The sequence below is a fragment of the Sceloporus occidentalis genome, unplaced genomic scaffold (genome assembly GCF_023333645.1).
Source record: "Sceloporus occidentalis isolate IW3139 unplaced genomic scaffold, rSceOcc1.0.p SCAF_123, whole genome shotgun sequence".
Taxonomy (NCBI): Eukaryota; Metazoa; Chordata; class Lepidosauria; order Squamata; family Phrynosomatidae; genus Sceloporus; species Sceloporus occidentalis.
Window position 1 is genome coordinate 1,613,556 of NW_028317103.1, and position 16,188 is coordinate 1,629,743.

General features: G+C 40.6%; 1 non-coding gene across 1 annotated transcript; it reads right to left on the reverse strand.

Moving 5' to 3' along the window:
• Positions 1-14,911: 14,911 nt before the first annotated feature.
• On the reverse strand, positions 14,912-15,041 carry LOC149282092 (small nucleolar RNA SNORA35). Its single transcript, XR_016277992.1, has one exon. It is a non-coding gene; the product is annotated as a small nucleolar RNA SNORA35 (small nucleolar RNA).
• Positions 15,042-16,188: the final 1,147 nt, after the last annotated feature.

Consider the following 16,188-nt stretch of genomic DNA (forward strand, 5'->3'; position numbering starts at 1 on the left):
ATATATCCATATATATCCATATATATATATATATACATATACATATATATATATATATATAAATGTTAATTCATCTAAACTATTTTTTTTTAATAAAAGCTATGATTGAGAAAAATATTTTGTTTTTATTTCCTTCTATTTTCCAACCTGCCCCCCAGTTATGCACATCTGCCCCAGAAATGCCTTATACCCCATATATGCCACTGTGCCCCATGATATGCCTTTTAACCCTATATGCCACTGTGCCCCATGATATGCCTTTTGACTCCCTATGTGGCACTCTGCCTCCAGAAATGCCTTATACCCCTATATGCCACGCTGGCATTTAGAGGGTTAAAAGGCATATTATGGGGAAGAGTGGCATATAGGGAGGTTTAAGGCATTCAGGAGGCAGAGTGGCGTATAGAGGGTTAAAAAGGCATTTCTGGAGGCAGAGTGGCATTAAGGGGGTTAAAAGGCATTTCAAAGAGCACTCTGCCTCCAGAAATGCCTTATGCCCCCCATTTAACACTCCGCCGCCCCCCCCCCCCCAATTTACCGGTGCTTCTGACTTCCCTGTCATGTAGCCGGGGCAGCGTGTAGATCCCACGCACTTACCCTGCAGCCGGAAGGAGGCGTGGCTAGCAGCGGGGTTGTCTGCGTCCATCGCGCAGACCTTCCCCGACTGTCAGAGATCAGAGTTCCCCGCACTGGTGCAGCACTGGCCCCCGCTGCTAGCCACACCTCCTTCCTGCTGCAGCGAATCGCGTAGACATCTACACGCTGCCCCAGCTACACACCGGGGACTCAGAAGTACCGGTAAGTGGAGCGGGGGGGGTGGAGACAGGAGGATCCAGGTCCCCTGCAGCTGCGGGGGATCTGGATCTTAGTTGTCTCATAGTCAGACCTATTTGAGGTCTGATTATAAGACGACCCCGATTATAAGACGAGGGGTATTTTCAGAGCGTTTGCTCTGAAAAAAACCTCGTCTTATAATCGAGCAAATACGGTATATATATATATGTATATACCGTATTTGCTCGAGTATAAGACAACCCCCCAAAATCTGAATATTAATTTATGAAAAAAAGAAAGCCTGAATATAAGATGACCCTATAGGAAAAAAGTTTTACCAGTAAATGTTAAGTCATGTAAACTATGTGAAAAATTGTTTGTTAACCCCTTAACGTCCATTGCCGGGTCAGGCACGTCATGCTAAACGGTCACTTAACGACCTATGACGTGCATTTAGAGGCATTCAGCAACACCGAGATCGGCATCATGGGCCATGTCTGGCCCCTCCCCGGGGCGTCAACAAAAAGAATAAAATAAATAAAATAAAAAAATAGAGTTTATTATTATGAGCAAATGCTAAAATTAGCGCTGCAGCTTCCCAAAAATCCTGACATGGAAAAATTTTAATAAAAGCATTTTAAATACCCAAGGGGTGTGTAATTTAAAAAAATTTATGGTTTAATGGGGTAAATTGGAGTGGCCGGGCTCAAAGATAGGGCATAGGCACAGACTGCCCGAAATGGGGAAAAAAAGCACACTTCCAAAATGTGGCACTTTAACCCCAAACACCAGACAAACCCATACATGTATGACTGTACTCGGGACATGTTCCTGAACACACATTGGGGTGTAGTTTGATAGTGACGTATACCTGGAGCTATAAATTTATACCTAAAGTACAATTTGTGTGAAAAAAATACCAAAAAAAAAATACTACCACAAAGTGTGGCAAAGGCTGGTGGTGGAATCTGATGCATGGAAAGGGTTAAATACTACCATTTTAAGTACCTTGGGGTGTCTAGTTTTCAAAAATATATGGTTTGATGGGGTAAATTGTAGTGGCCAGGCTTAAAGATAGGGCATAGGCACAGACTGACCAAAATAGGGGAAAAAAAGCGCACTTACCAAATGTGGCCTTTTAACCCCAACAGCAGTCAAACCCATGCATGAGTGGTATCACTGTACTTGAGAGATGTTGTTGAACACATATTAGGGTGTTGTTTGATAGTGATGTATACCTGGAGCTATAAATTTATACCCAAAGTACAATTTGTGAAAAAAAAATACTACCACAAAGTGTGGCAAAGGCTGGTGGTAGAATCGTATGCATGGAAAGGGTTAAAATACTAGCATTTGAAATACCTTGGGGTGTCTAGTTTTCAAAAATATATGGTATGATGGGGTAAATTGAATTAGCCGGCTTCAAAGATGGTCCTATTAGGACATGGGGGTAGAATGACCAGATGTAAAAGTTCCAAATTAAAAAATGTGCACTTCCTAAATGTGGCGTTTTACCTCCCAAACAACCCGACAAACCCATACATGGGGTGTATGACTGTACTCGGGAGATGTTGCTGAACACATATTGGGGTGTTGTTTGAAAGTGTTGTATACCAGGAGCTGTAAATCCATACCTGAAGAGCAATTTTAGCGATAAAAAACACAAAATAAATTACTTCCACAAAGTTTGACAAAGACTGGTGGTAGAATTAGTGCATGGAAAGAGTTAAAATTCTAGCATTTGAAATACCTTGGGGTGTCTAGTTTTCAAAAATATATGATTTGATGGGGTAAATTGCGTTGGCCAGCTTCAAAGATACCCGAAATGGCACATGGGGGGAAGAATTACCAGATTTGGAAAAAATGGTTTTGAAATAGCAAAACGCTACTTGTACTTAATGCTCCATAACGTGCAGAAAAAAAGCAAAAAAACATAAAAACATTGGGTATTTCTAAACTCAGGACAAATAGTAGAATACATTTAGTAGTTTTTTTCATTAGATTTTTTGGATGAGTAAAATATTTTTGGGGTAAAAGTCAGAAAATGTGTTTTTTTTTTAAAAATTCATCATTTTTTTATTTTTTTTATGGGAAATTAGATATGATCAAAACAATGGTATCTGAAGAAAGCCCTTCTTGTCCTGAAAAAAACAACATATAATTGGTTCACTAAATGAGTGAGGAGAAAATTACATCTAAACACGAACACTGCAAAAGTGTTAAAACAGCCTCGGTCCCAATGGTACAAAAGGTAAAACACAGCCTGGTCCTTAAGGGGTTAATAAAAGCTATAATTGAGAAAAATATTTTGTTTTTATTTCCTTTTTTTTCAACCTGCCCCCCCAGTTATGCACATCTGCCTCCAGGCTTGCCACACTCCCCCAGAAATGCCTTATACCTCATATATGCCACTGTGCCCCATGATACGCCTTTTAACCCCCTATATGCCACTGTGCCCCATGATATGTCTTTTGACCCCCTATGTGCCACTGTGCCCCATGATATGTCTTTTGACCCCCTATGTGCCACTCTGCCTCCAGAATTGCCTTATACCCCTATATGCCACTCTGGCATTTAGGGGGTTAAAAGGCATATTATGGGGCAGAGTGGCATATAGGGAGGTATAAGGCATTTCAGGAGGCAGAGTGGCATTAAGGGGGTTAAAAGGCATTTCACAGAGCACTCTGCCTCCAGAAATGCCTTATGCCCCCCATTTTACACTCCCTCCCTTCTCCAAACTTACCGGTGCTTCTGAGTCCTAAGCACCGGGGACTCAGAAGCACCAGTAAGTTGGGGGGGGCATAACACAGGACTATCCAGGTCCCCTGCATCGCTGCGGGGGATCTGGATCTTAGTCTCATAGTCAGACCTATTTGAGGTCTGATTATAAGATGACCCCGATTATAAGACGAGGGGTATTTTTCAGAGCATTTGCTCTGGGAAAAACCTTGTCTTATAATCGAGCAAATACGGTATATGTATATATATATATGTATATATATATATAATTTTTTTTTTTACATTTTGTTGGAACTGGAAGGTTTCCCTGATGGTGACATCAGCGGGGAATTATTTTTACATGTTACCAATTTTTTTTACATTTTAACTATTTTTATTTATTTTACTAATCACATTGGGTTAGAAAGCAGGGTTCTGTTAACTTGCAATGTTGAATGCAGTACCTCCAGAGTTCTCAGGAGGGTCTGGAGAGACTCTCTTGGAAACATATTTATTTTTTTAAAGGACGCTGGCATCTTGCGTGAGGCAACATCTCTCGTAATTGGCACTTGTCAATTGAGGGATTTCAGTAACACTGTTCAAGCTGAGGAGGGAATCGTTGATTCAACATATGGCAGATGTTGACGTTTGGGGGAGTGGCCACACAGGGCCCCTGCTGCCGATCTCAGTGTTGCTAAATGCCTCGACATTGAGGCATTACAGCAACACAGCTTGAGTGTAGAAAACTATTGTAGATCGCTTTCTACACCCATTTAAAGTCATGACTTGCCAGCCTGTCAATTGTCATCAACTGACTATTTTTTGTGGCATTATACAGACGAATACATAAAAGAATACATGGTAGAATTCAACCGATCCACTGGTCTCCCTGCTGCAACAGTTAAAAGTCCGTACGAATGACCAATAAAGTCGCTTGTACGGACATTGAACTGATAGAGTTAAGGGGCCCTGCGAGTGAGCCTATTGGTCGGTTGCACGGTCCTTTAACCTACGGATTTCCGCTATGGATGCGGAAATCCGTAGGTTCGCTGTCAGGAGTTAAAAAGGCTGTGCGAGTGAGCCTATCGGTCACCTGCAATTGGTTGATGCCAGAGGAGGTCCCTGCAGGCGACTAATAGGCTCACTTGCACTGCCCTGTAACCCCTGATGGCGAACCTATGGATTTCCGCTTCCGTCAACTCCTGCGATGCCGCGAAAATATGTATATAGGTACCCTGACCAGAATCACATCTCCAGCAATTTGCTGATGTGGTTGGATACATTTTAGATACTTCTCTTGGTACCATGTGCCATCACTGATTTATTTTTAAATTGTAGTTCTAAGAGATTTAAGCAGTGAACATATGGTTTTAATTTTGGAATTATCCCAATCCACTATTCATATGAAAACTGACACCCAGTATCTTTATCCCATTTTGTTATGTTAGTACGAAACTCGATCCTCTGTTTTTTATTTAGTAAACCTGATTCCAAAACTTTACCAATATTTGTATTTTTTTGATATAATAAGTTTATACCTAAATTTACTTTGAGGGATTCTAACATAAGACAATCTGAAATAAAACTTTTATTTCTTAAATATTTAAATATATCCTTTGTTGATCACCCAAATTCTGATTTGAGAGCTACAGAAGATTTTATTTCATCACCTGCCACCAAATCACTCAAATTATTGATACCCTTATAATGCCAATCTTTAATATCAATATTTTCTAACTCTATTTGAATTATAGTTAGTGGACAGTTGTTAGGAATTTTATCTCTACTATTGTCTTAATTTTTTCTATACATTAAGTAGGTTATTGATTATCGGGTTCTCCTCATGCTTAAGCCATTTATGGTATTTTGAGGGATAAAGCCAGAGAAAAAGTTCTCTTTTGTTTTCTTTTTCCATTAGATACCAAGATTCAGTTTTATTTTCAGATATTAACCAATTACTCGTGTGTATTAGCATATTTGAATTGTGACATTTTTTAATTTCAACTGTGCCAAGACCACCTTCCTTTAATTTCCTACATATGAAATTTCTCACAATTCTGGGTTTTAAATTTTTCCATATAAACTGGTCTAAAGCTATTTGTAATTCTTTAAGATGACCTGATAGAGCCATTGAAATTGACCTGAACAAGTATAACCAAATGGGGAGAATGTAAGATTTAATTCATTTTTTTCAAAAAGGCTTGATAATGAATTTCCAATATTTGTTCTACCTTCATTAATATAAGAATTCCCAGGTATTAAATCTTCTCACTGTTCCATATAAAAGCATATTTTCTCTGCATTTTTTATTTTCACATTATCACATTAAAGGTGATACTAGATTTAGAAATATTCAATTTATAATTAGAAAGATCTCCATATCTCTCTATTTCCATAATTGTGTATTCTATAGATACTCTTCGATCTGAGAGCATAAGCATGATATCGTCTGTATAAAGGTTAATTTTGACTTCTTCTGAAGAACAGAATGAACCTTTAATTTGATTATTGAATCTTATAAATTTTGCTAAGGGCTCCAAAGAAAGCACATATAATAAAGGTGATAATGTGCATCCCTGTCTAGTTCCATTTTTTATTTGAAACCATTCTGATTTTATTCCCATACCAGTAATCCTTGCGGAAGGTGTTGAATATAAGACTAGTATAGCTTCTAATATCCTTCCCGTGATACCGTATCCCTTTAAAACTTAATGTAAAAAGGACCAATCCACCCTGTCAAAAGCCTTTTTGGCATCCAAGGTGATTACAGCAATTGGGCTGTGTTTATTTACTTCCTTACTGACTATATTTATCAAGTGTCTAATATGAGAACTTGAAGTTCTATTTTTGACAAATCCCACTTGGTCTTTATGAATTAATCTTGGTTCTATGTTCTTCTATCCTGGCCGAGAGACTTAAGAATATATTTTCATATCGCAATTTATTAATGAAATAGGGCGATAATTGCTAATTAAAGAGGGATCTTTATTAGGTTTTAAAACTGGAACAATATTTGCCTGTAAAAGTTCAGATGGGAGAGGTGTTCCTACAGTGATCTCATTGAAGAGTTCATTTAGGTGTATGTCGATCTCATTTAAAACGGTTTTATAGAATAAACTTGAAAAGCCATCTGGACCTGGTAATTTATTTTGGTTTAAAATGTTGTAATGGTTTTCTTGAGTTGAAATTGGTAAATTAAGCATTTCTAAAGGGTCTTTTGTTAGAGATGTTATCTTGGCAATTTCTATATATTGTTTTATTTTAGTTATGTCTTTTTCCCCATGTAGGCAATATATTTTCTCATAAAATTCCCTAAAAGCTCCTGCTATTTCTGATGCTGCATAGCATTTCCTCCCTTTAAAGTTGATCTTATAAATACGTTTGCTCACTATCTTATTTTTAAGTGTAGCTGTTAATAACTTATCAGCTGTATTTCCTTTATGATATAGTGAAACATTTAAGAATTTCAGTTTAATCTTGGTATTTAGTAATTGGTCATTTATCTGTTTCATTTTTTATCTATCTCTATTGCTACTTGGGTATCTGGATTTCTTTTATTTAGTAAATTCAACTTAAAATAATCAATGTAAAGGCTAGAAAAATTAGCCTGATGTTTTTCCTTGTGATATGTGCCTAATTTTATTAGGTGGCCCCAGTATGACACATTTACAGTATCTCACAAAAGTGAGTACACCCCTCACATTTTTGTAAATATTTGATTATATCTTTTCATGTGACAACACTGAAGAAATTACACTCTGCTACAATGTAAAATAGTGAGTCTACAGCCTGTATAACAGTGTAAATTTGCTGTCCCCTCAAAATAACTCAACATACAGCCATTAATGTCTAAACCTTGGCAACACAAGTGAGTACACCCCTAAGTGGAAATGTCCAAATTGGGCCCAACGTGTCAATATTTTGTGTGGCCACCATTATTTTCCAGCACTGCCTTAACCCTCTTGGGCATTAAGTTCACCAGGTTGCCACTGGAGTCTTCTTCCACTCCTCAATGACGACATCACGGAGCTGGCGCTCCCCCACCTTCTGTTTGAAGATGCCCCACAGATGCTCAATAGGGTTTAGGTCTGGAGACATGCTTGGCCAGTCCATCACCTTTACCCTCGGCTTCTTTAGCAAGGCAGTAATTTTAGTTTTTATTGTTTTCATAATACATAAAGACAAATTAGATAACAAGTAAACAAAAACAACAACAAAAAAGAATGACAAATAAGGGGTCAAAATGTCATCCTTAAATATTAGGTATGTAATGCATAATTTAATTTAACTTATTAAGTTTATATTTCATTTAAAGTTTTACATACATGAATTTCTATACTACAAATATCTGGATTTGTACATGTATCAAACCAAATCGCCCCAGATCATCTCTCTTTTGTTATTATCTTTTGAATTTCTGATAATTTCCACATACTATTTATTTGCCAGTTTCTCAGGAGAATTAAAGCTATTTCTCTGTCCTTTCTCCAAGATGTTGATGGAATCAAAAGAACCCCAGCTATATTTTATTCCATTTATTCGACGAGTCTCTGTAAGGGTGGAATATGCTCTAGTTCTATAAGCAAGATCCATAAAATTCTTTATATCTTTGAATTTGTCTGTTGATGTGCTCTGTTTAGTGCTACAATCTGAGATTTTGTACTATATGATTTGAAAGATACAATTACCGTATTTGCTCGATTATAAGACGAGGTTTTTTTCACTGAAAAATACCCCTCGTCTTATAATCGGGGTCGTCTTATAATCAGACCTCTGAGACGACTAAGATCCAGATCCACCTGCAGCTGCAGGGGACCTGGATCCTCCTGTCTCCCCCCCCCCCCGCTTACCGGTACCTCTGAGTCCCCAGTATGTAGCTGGGGCAGCGTGTAGATGTCTACGCGATTTGCGTAGACAACTTCCGCTGCAGCAGGAAGGAGGCGTGGCTAGCAGCGGGGGTTGTCTGCGTCCATCGCGCAGACCATCCCCGGCTGTCAGAGATCAGAGCTCCCCGCACCGGTGCGGGGAACTCTGATCTCTGATAGCCAGAGCCACGCCTCCTTCTGGCTGCAGCGTAAGTGTGTGGAATCTACACGCTGCCTCGGCTACATGACAGGGAAGTCAGAAGCACCGGTAAGTTTGGAGGAGGGAGGGGGGGAGTGTTAAATGGGGGGCATAAGGCATTTCTGGAGGCAGAGTGCTCTGTGAAATGCCTTTTAACCCCCTTAATGCCACTCTGCCTCCAGAAATGCCTTTTTAACCCTCTATACGCCACTCTTCCTCCTGAATGCCTTAAACCTCCCTATATGACACTCTTCCCCATAATATGCCTTTTAACCCTCTAAATTCTGGAGGCAGAGTGGCACATAGGGGGTCAAAAGGCATATCATGGGGCACAGTGGCATACAGGGTTAAAAGGCATATCATGGGGCACAGTGGCATTTAGAGGGTTAAAAGGCATATCATGGGGCACAGTGGCATATAGGGGGTATAAGGCATTTCTGGGGCAGATATGCATAACTGGGGGGCAGGTTGGAAAATAGAAGGAAATAAAACCAAAATATTTTTCTCAATCATAGCTTTTATAAAAAAAAAAATTTTTTTCCTATGGAGTCGTCTTATATTCAGGCTTTTTCTTTTTTTCCTAAATTAATATTCAGATTTGGGTGGTCATCTTATAATCAGGGTCGTCTTATAATCGAGCAAATACGGTATATCCCGTGGTAGGTCTTTTAGTATATGGTTAGGCTTATAAAATCTATGGCATCTTTCAAAGGTATCCCTATCCAATTTTAATGTCCCATTCAGGAATTTAAGGTATTCAAATAAATATTTTTCCAGTTGTAAAGGACCTACTTCTTTTGGTACATTTCTGAATCTAAGATTATTACTCCTTGACCGATTCTCTAATTTTGTGGTCCACTTCTTCCTGTGTTTCTTGTATTTTCCCATATGCCATTTGCATATTATCTATTTTCTCTTCTATATCCTGTGTTTTGGATTTTAAATGCGTTATGTTTATATGCAATGTGTCTTCACTTCAATCTCAGATTTTATTAGTTGAAGCTGATTCTCCAAGCATGATTTTAAATATTTTGGTGTTATATTTCTTTGTTCGGAGTCTAATGAAGAATCTATTTGTGAATCTGATATTTATAGTTGTTTAGTTATATTTGTGTCCATCTGCCTGCTTGCTAGGGGAGTCAGGTCCGTCTTATTATTTTGAGTTTTAGGTGCAAAAAAAGCAGTTATTTCTTTTTCATCAGGATCCTTTGGTCTCTTCTATTGGCCATTTTAATTGACATCTACTCAAGCAATTTTAGATAGATTTTTAACTTCTTAGGGCTACAGGTCAGTATATGTATTAATCAACTTCAGAGTTTATTTTTCAATGGATTCGTCAAATGTATTATCTGCTTCCATGTCTATATATTCAAAGACATATTCAAAGCCATTAGATGTTATCTTTCCCCTATGTATCTAGGGGTATATTAGCAAGTCCAAAAGCATATAGAACCTTATAATAATCTCAAAGGAGACAGTAAAATATAATATAATAATATATTGTTTCTGTTATATAACCAGAGGAAAATAAATTGAATTTCACTTATCTTTATTTAGTCATCCACTAATCTTTAGCTTCAATGGATTCTTTTATTTGGGGCATAGTTGAAGGGGGTCAATTCAATTTACCCCCATTAAACCATATATGTTTACAAACTAGACACCCTAGGGTAATACAGGCATTTCAGCATAACTTCTTACTTTGGAGGCTATCATCTGAGATATACTATAAAGGCACCAGTACTAGTGAGTCCATTTATAAGATTAAAAATATCTGAAAACATTTGCAGAACTGTCAGGCCCTATATCCCCATGCCTCGGCAAAGCCTGAAATAACCTACAGGTGCTTCAGTCCTATAAATGCTCCAAGGGGAGGGCTGGCAGCCTAAGGCCTGGGGGGCAAGTCTAGTCAAGTGGCCCATTGCGCCACCAAAGCGGCTGCGAGCGACATTGAAAGCGGCCGTGGTGCGGCCCAATAGCCGTGCCTCAGCTCTTCATCCCACCCCTTTTAAGACGTGGGACGAAGAGCTGAGGCATGGCCGTTGGGTCTGACTGCCACATGATGCAGGGGCGTACCTAGAGTATTTTGCACCTGTGGCAGATCCTGTATGTGGCACCCCACACACACTTTAAAACTGCATAGTTTCTATGGTTAGGCAAACATTGACAGGGGTACAGCAAAATTGTTATCATTATATAGTGAGGCACACATTGACAGTGGTACAGCATAACTGTTATCATTATATACTTAGGGATTACGCTGTACCACTGTCAATGTGTGCCTATACTTTGAGCCAGACACTGACAATACTGCAGTACAACCCCTATCACTATATATACTAAGCCAAACATTGATGTGGTGTAGGCCTAACACTTCTGTGACTGGCTTAGTACATAGTAGGGATGCACCGAAATGAAAATTCTGGACCGAAACTGGAAAAAAAAAAAAACCTTTTAAAATACTTTATTAAAAGTAACACACCAAAATTAGACAAAAAAAATCAATAACAATATTAATATATATATATATATATACATATATATATATACACATATATATATAATTAACAGCAATCACACTCCTATCATGCCCAGGTTCTAGCATGTACTGGCTGACTTAGCATGATAGGCGTGTGATTGCTGTTTGCAATCATATATATCTATTAATACTGTTATTGAATTTTTCTGTCCAATTTTGTGTTGTCAACACACCACAGTTGGACAAAAAAAAATTGATAACAGCAATCACACTCCTATCATGCCTAGACAGCCTCCCAATGCCATGCTATCCCCCCCACACTTCCATGCAATCTGAAACCCTCATTCACAAACATTCATCATAAACTACAGCATAACACCCATCACTCTCACACTTACTAATATTTTCCTACCTTTCCTCTGGCACTGTCACTTTTCCTCCTCCTCTTCATTCTTCCTCTTCATTCTTCCTCTGCTTCTTCTTCCTTTTGTTCTTCCTCTTCTTCTTCCTCTTCTGTGTCCTGTCCTTCCGGTGCAGAGAGCGCGGAAGACGGTGGGCGTGGCTTCAGTGCTGTGCGCCGGGATTTGACATCAAGTCCCGACGCACAGCCACAGTTGCCGCGCACATCGTTTTTGGAGGCGTGCCTGCACCCCTCAGTGAGCCGCCTGGTACGCTACCGGCACGGCGGCCAGTCCCGGTGGCAGCCGCTTAGTTTTTAACTTTGCGGCTGCCATGAATGTTCGTCTGCCGGCCGCCCGGCATGCCCGCCGGCCCGGATTCAGGGCAGCCTGGTTAGTATTTGTTTGTTCTAGCTGTGGTATCTGATTCCCAGCAGACACTATTACCTACTCCTCCTGCTTGTGCTGTTCATTTGCTATCACGACTTACCTGTTGGTGACCCCAGCTTGCTTACTGCCCTACACTATCTGCCTCTGGCCCCTATTGTAAATTCCCAGCTACCAACCTCAGCTTGCTTCCTGTATTACCCTATCTGCATCTGACCCCTATTGTGAATTCCTGGCTAAAGACCTTGGCTTGCTATTTGCCTCTTGCCCCTATTTGTGACTTACCGGCTACCAACCTCTGCTTGATTACTGGACTACGCTATCTGCCTCTGGCAACTTGTCAGGATTCCACCCTGTTAGCCTGGACTCTGTATTTATTTATAGGTGTCATATCTACCTCTAGAGGCCACCTGTCTGATCACAGCACTGTGTAGACTAATGACCTGACCAGCTGCATCTGCTTACCTGGGTGCAACCCTCCCCCTTAAATAAATGCTTATTCCACCATTCTGGGCCTTTTCATTGCAGTGTATCTGCATTCTGCTGTGTGTTTGGGCCCTGATTACTGCTTGTATCAACAGTTATTAAAGGCAGCTGGCTGTCTACCTTAAGCCGGAGTAATTTTTGTTGCTCTGGTGAAAGGAAATGGTGTGCAAACATCAACATCGGGAGACTTAGAACTTCAATCAAGATTAAAGTTCCTGAGAGAGAGAGAAGGAAGAGAAAAGAACAAAGTATGTTGTTGAGGAGGTGCTAATTAAAACACTTGGACTGGATCTTTAAGACATCTACTGCCTGCAAGACCAAGTTAGAGGTACATATATAGTACCACGACTGAACATCACTGTGTGTCACAACATCTATAAGAATCTCAGAGAAAAGAAAGATGACCCTCGATCGGATGGACTCTGCTTTACATTGCTGTGTGGTAGTGAGGAAATCCCTCTTACTGTTTACATGTATAACCCATATATGTCTACATGTATAACCCATATGTGTCTGATGAAGTTATCATACCCTTGTTATATCGCTATTGTAATAAAGTATCTAACCCACAGAAGGTACAGAATAAGATGGGGATTTGGAATGGTAAGAGGAGGTTCCTTGTGCAGTTAAAAGAGCACAGGGAAGGGGTCAGGGGAATAGTGCATCCTCCCAGAGTTTCTCCATCGGTAGCAACAGAGGATACTATTTCTACCCAGGGATGCCATTCCTGTTCAGGAGGTGGGTGGGCTGTGGGCACACTCAGGCGACCTGCACAGCCGACCTTAGGCCCCTATGCAGGAACTGTGGAGAATGGGGCCACCTCACCACTAGCTGTGATAAGTCCAAGTTGTGCAACGGATGTGGCATGCCAGACCATATGTATATGGACTGTCCCAGCAAGCCCCGGCGGTCCTGGGCAGATATGACTGCTGGACGGCCTGGGAAATTAGATCCAGGTCCAAGTATGCCCTCCTCTACAGCTGACCTGAAGGAGCCTGTGATGGTGATGCCGCCACTGGATGATCCTGGTGTGCTGGTTGCAGTGGGATCAGTAATTCCAAAGCAATCAGAAGAAGGAACAGGCTGTCTCGGGTCCAATGGATCCCTCCCCAGTGGTGGGTCCTGCACATCCCAATGTGTTTTTAAATCCCTGTATAGGTCCTTGTATCAGCCATGAGAGTCACATTTCTGTGGGAGACCCTGAGAGCAGTCCTGATGACAGAGGTGGAAAGCTCAGCAGTGAGATCTCATGGATCTGTGGAGGAGACTGTCCAATCTCTAATCTCAATTAACCCTGTGCATATGATTGCTATGATGGAAGCGGATGTGGAGTATCCAGCTGGTCCCATCCCTAAGAGGGGAAGGTCTGACAGTAAATCATGTTTGGCACCCCTTCTGGAGGCTGAAGTGGAGGTCCTGGGAGACAACGCAAAGGAGAAATCCAAAGTAGAGTTTTCCAGGAGCCCTGGAGATGACACTGTAGAATCATCCAAGCGGAAGTCCTAGTTAGGAGACCATCCAGATGGATCTGTCCGGAAGGTGGCTCGTAGCATACAGAGCTGTGCAGGTGTTGGGGAGATGGAACTTTCTTTGTCTGATCCTTTTTACATCATGGATTACAGCAGCGTATCAGAAATTCCGGTCTCTGAAGGTGAGAGGGATGCTGTTAAAAAAACACTAGACCTCTCGCACTGGATCTCATTGTTGCCTCATTTAATGTGAGGAGTCTGAGGAGCCCTGTCAGAAGGGCTGCTTTATTTGCATATTTACAGACTCTTAATGTGGACATCATTTTCTTACAGGAGTGTGCAATAGGTTACGGACAGTTTTTTTGATAGTTAAAGAAGGACTGGACCGATCGGCCCTCTTACTGGTACGGGTCAAATGATAACAAAGCTGCTGGGGTTGGGATCCTTTTTAAGAACAAAAATGTGGTTTTAAATTCTATTACTGAAATTGCTCCCTGGAGAGCAATTTTTATTGATGATGTTTTTAAAGGTTTTAATGTTCATCTTATGAATGTATATGCTTCACCGGTGAAGGATGAAAGAATGGAAATTTTAGAGCATATCTCTTTCTTTGCCACAGGTTCTTCCCCTCTAATAGTTGAAGGTGATTTTAATTGTATATTACCGGGTGAAAATAAAAGTGGAGGGGATGGGAACCAGAGGGTGGATAGAACTTCTCTCCATCTTAAAATGTTATAATTGAATTTAAAGTGAAGGTAGCATGGAGGCTTTTTAAACCCTCTGACCCTGTATATAAATGGTCTAATGCCCAGGTCAACTCCCGCATTGATTTTATGTTGTCTTCTGCTAGTTTTAATCTCCAGGACACGTTTTTAGAAGATAATGTATTCTCAGACCATAAGCTTTTAAAAACTAGTTTTTTAATTCCTAATGAATTTAAAACTAGGAATGGTCTGTGGAAACTCAATTTGTTGTTACTAGAGGACAAACAATTACGGAATAATTTTATTATAATTTTGAGTACATTGATACCCCACATGCATGGGTTTGTCAGATTGTTTGGGGGCAAAAGGGTCACATTTGGAACATGAGCAATTCAAATTCAGTAGGAATTTTACATCTGGGTAAAGAAAAATGCTTGTACCCAACTATCAGTAGGGACAGGTTACAAGAAAGCCTGGCCTATCTCAAAGAAGGGATTTGATCTAGCACCTTAAGTGGTCCCTCATGCCACGGAATGGACACAGGGTTCACTTGACAGTGCAAATAAAAACGCTTAAAAATGGAGGAGCAAATAAAAGCTAAAAAACTGTAAATGTAACAAAAAATAATAAAAAAAAAAATACAAAAATGGAGCAGGAACAAAAAAAAATTAAAAATGGGAAACTGTGTGATACAGCTTGAAGCAGTCACCGACACAGAGTGCAGGTTTTCCAGGGCAATCTGGACAGTAAAATGTAGTGTCCTTTCTTTGCCCCCTGCTGTAGCATACCCTGCATCTCTTTTGGGGATTCTGCTTCTTTGCTGTAGGGGGGATTTTAAAAATAAAATGGGTAGCCCCAATTCTGTTGGTTCCCATCACTACTTGGGGACCAGGTGCATCACGGTACAAGATACCTGAAATTACTTTGAGCTGAAACTGCAAAAAAGACAGCTTCAGCCCAGTGTCTGCTTTTTTGTGCAGCAAAAAAGCATTATAGGTTGCAATTTGCATTAGATAAATTGCAACCTTCTTGTACCAGGCCTTTGTCTTCCTCATAATGAGGTAGGGCTGTAGGAGTTGATCTGACAGATCAACTCCACCCATGTGCTTGTTATAGGCCCTGATGCACACTGGCTTTGTAGTGACCCCAGCTCTGCCACGGACAGAAACCTCCACGGTTCTTTCATCGTGGATGGTGCTCAGCATGCACACCTCTTTTCTGTCCCTGAACTTCAATGCCAAAAGCTCCTCTTGGCGTAGAGCTGAGGTCTCCCCCTTTCCTAGCCGGGTTCGTACCAGGTGTTGTGGGAAACCCAAGCGGTTCTTTTTTATGGTACCGCAAGCTACCGTATCGAAACAATACAGCAGCTTGAACAAAGGGACGCTTGTATAGAAGTTATCTACATACAAGTGGTAGCCTTTGTTCATAAGGGGGAATATTAGGTCCCAAACAATCTTGGCACTGGTGCCCAGATGGTCTGGGCAACCTGGAGGGTCAAGGTAGCTATCCTTACCCTCGTATACCCGGAAGGCATGAGTATATCCTGTCTCGCTCTCACAGAGCTTATACACCTTCACTCCATACCTAGAGCGCTTGGAAGGAATATACTGCTTGAATCCCAACCTTCCTTTATTTTTCATCAGGGATTCATCCACGCAGATATCCCTTCCAGGTGTATAAACCTCTGGAAACCTGGCAGCGAGATGGGT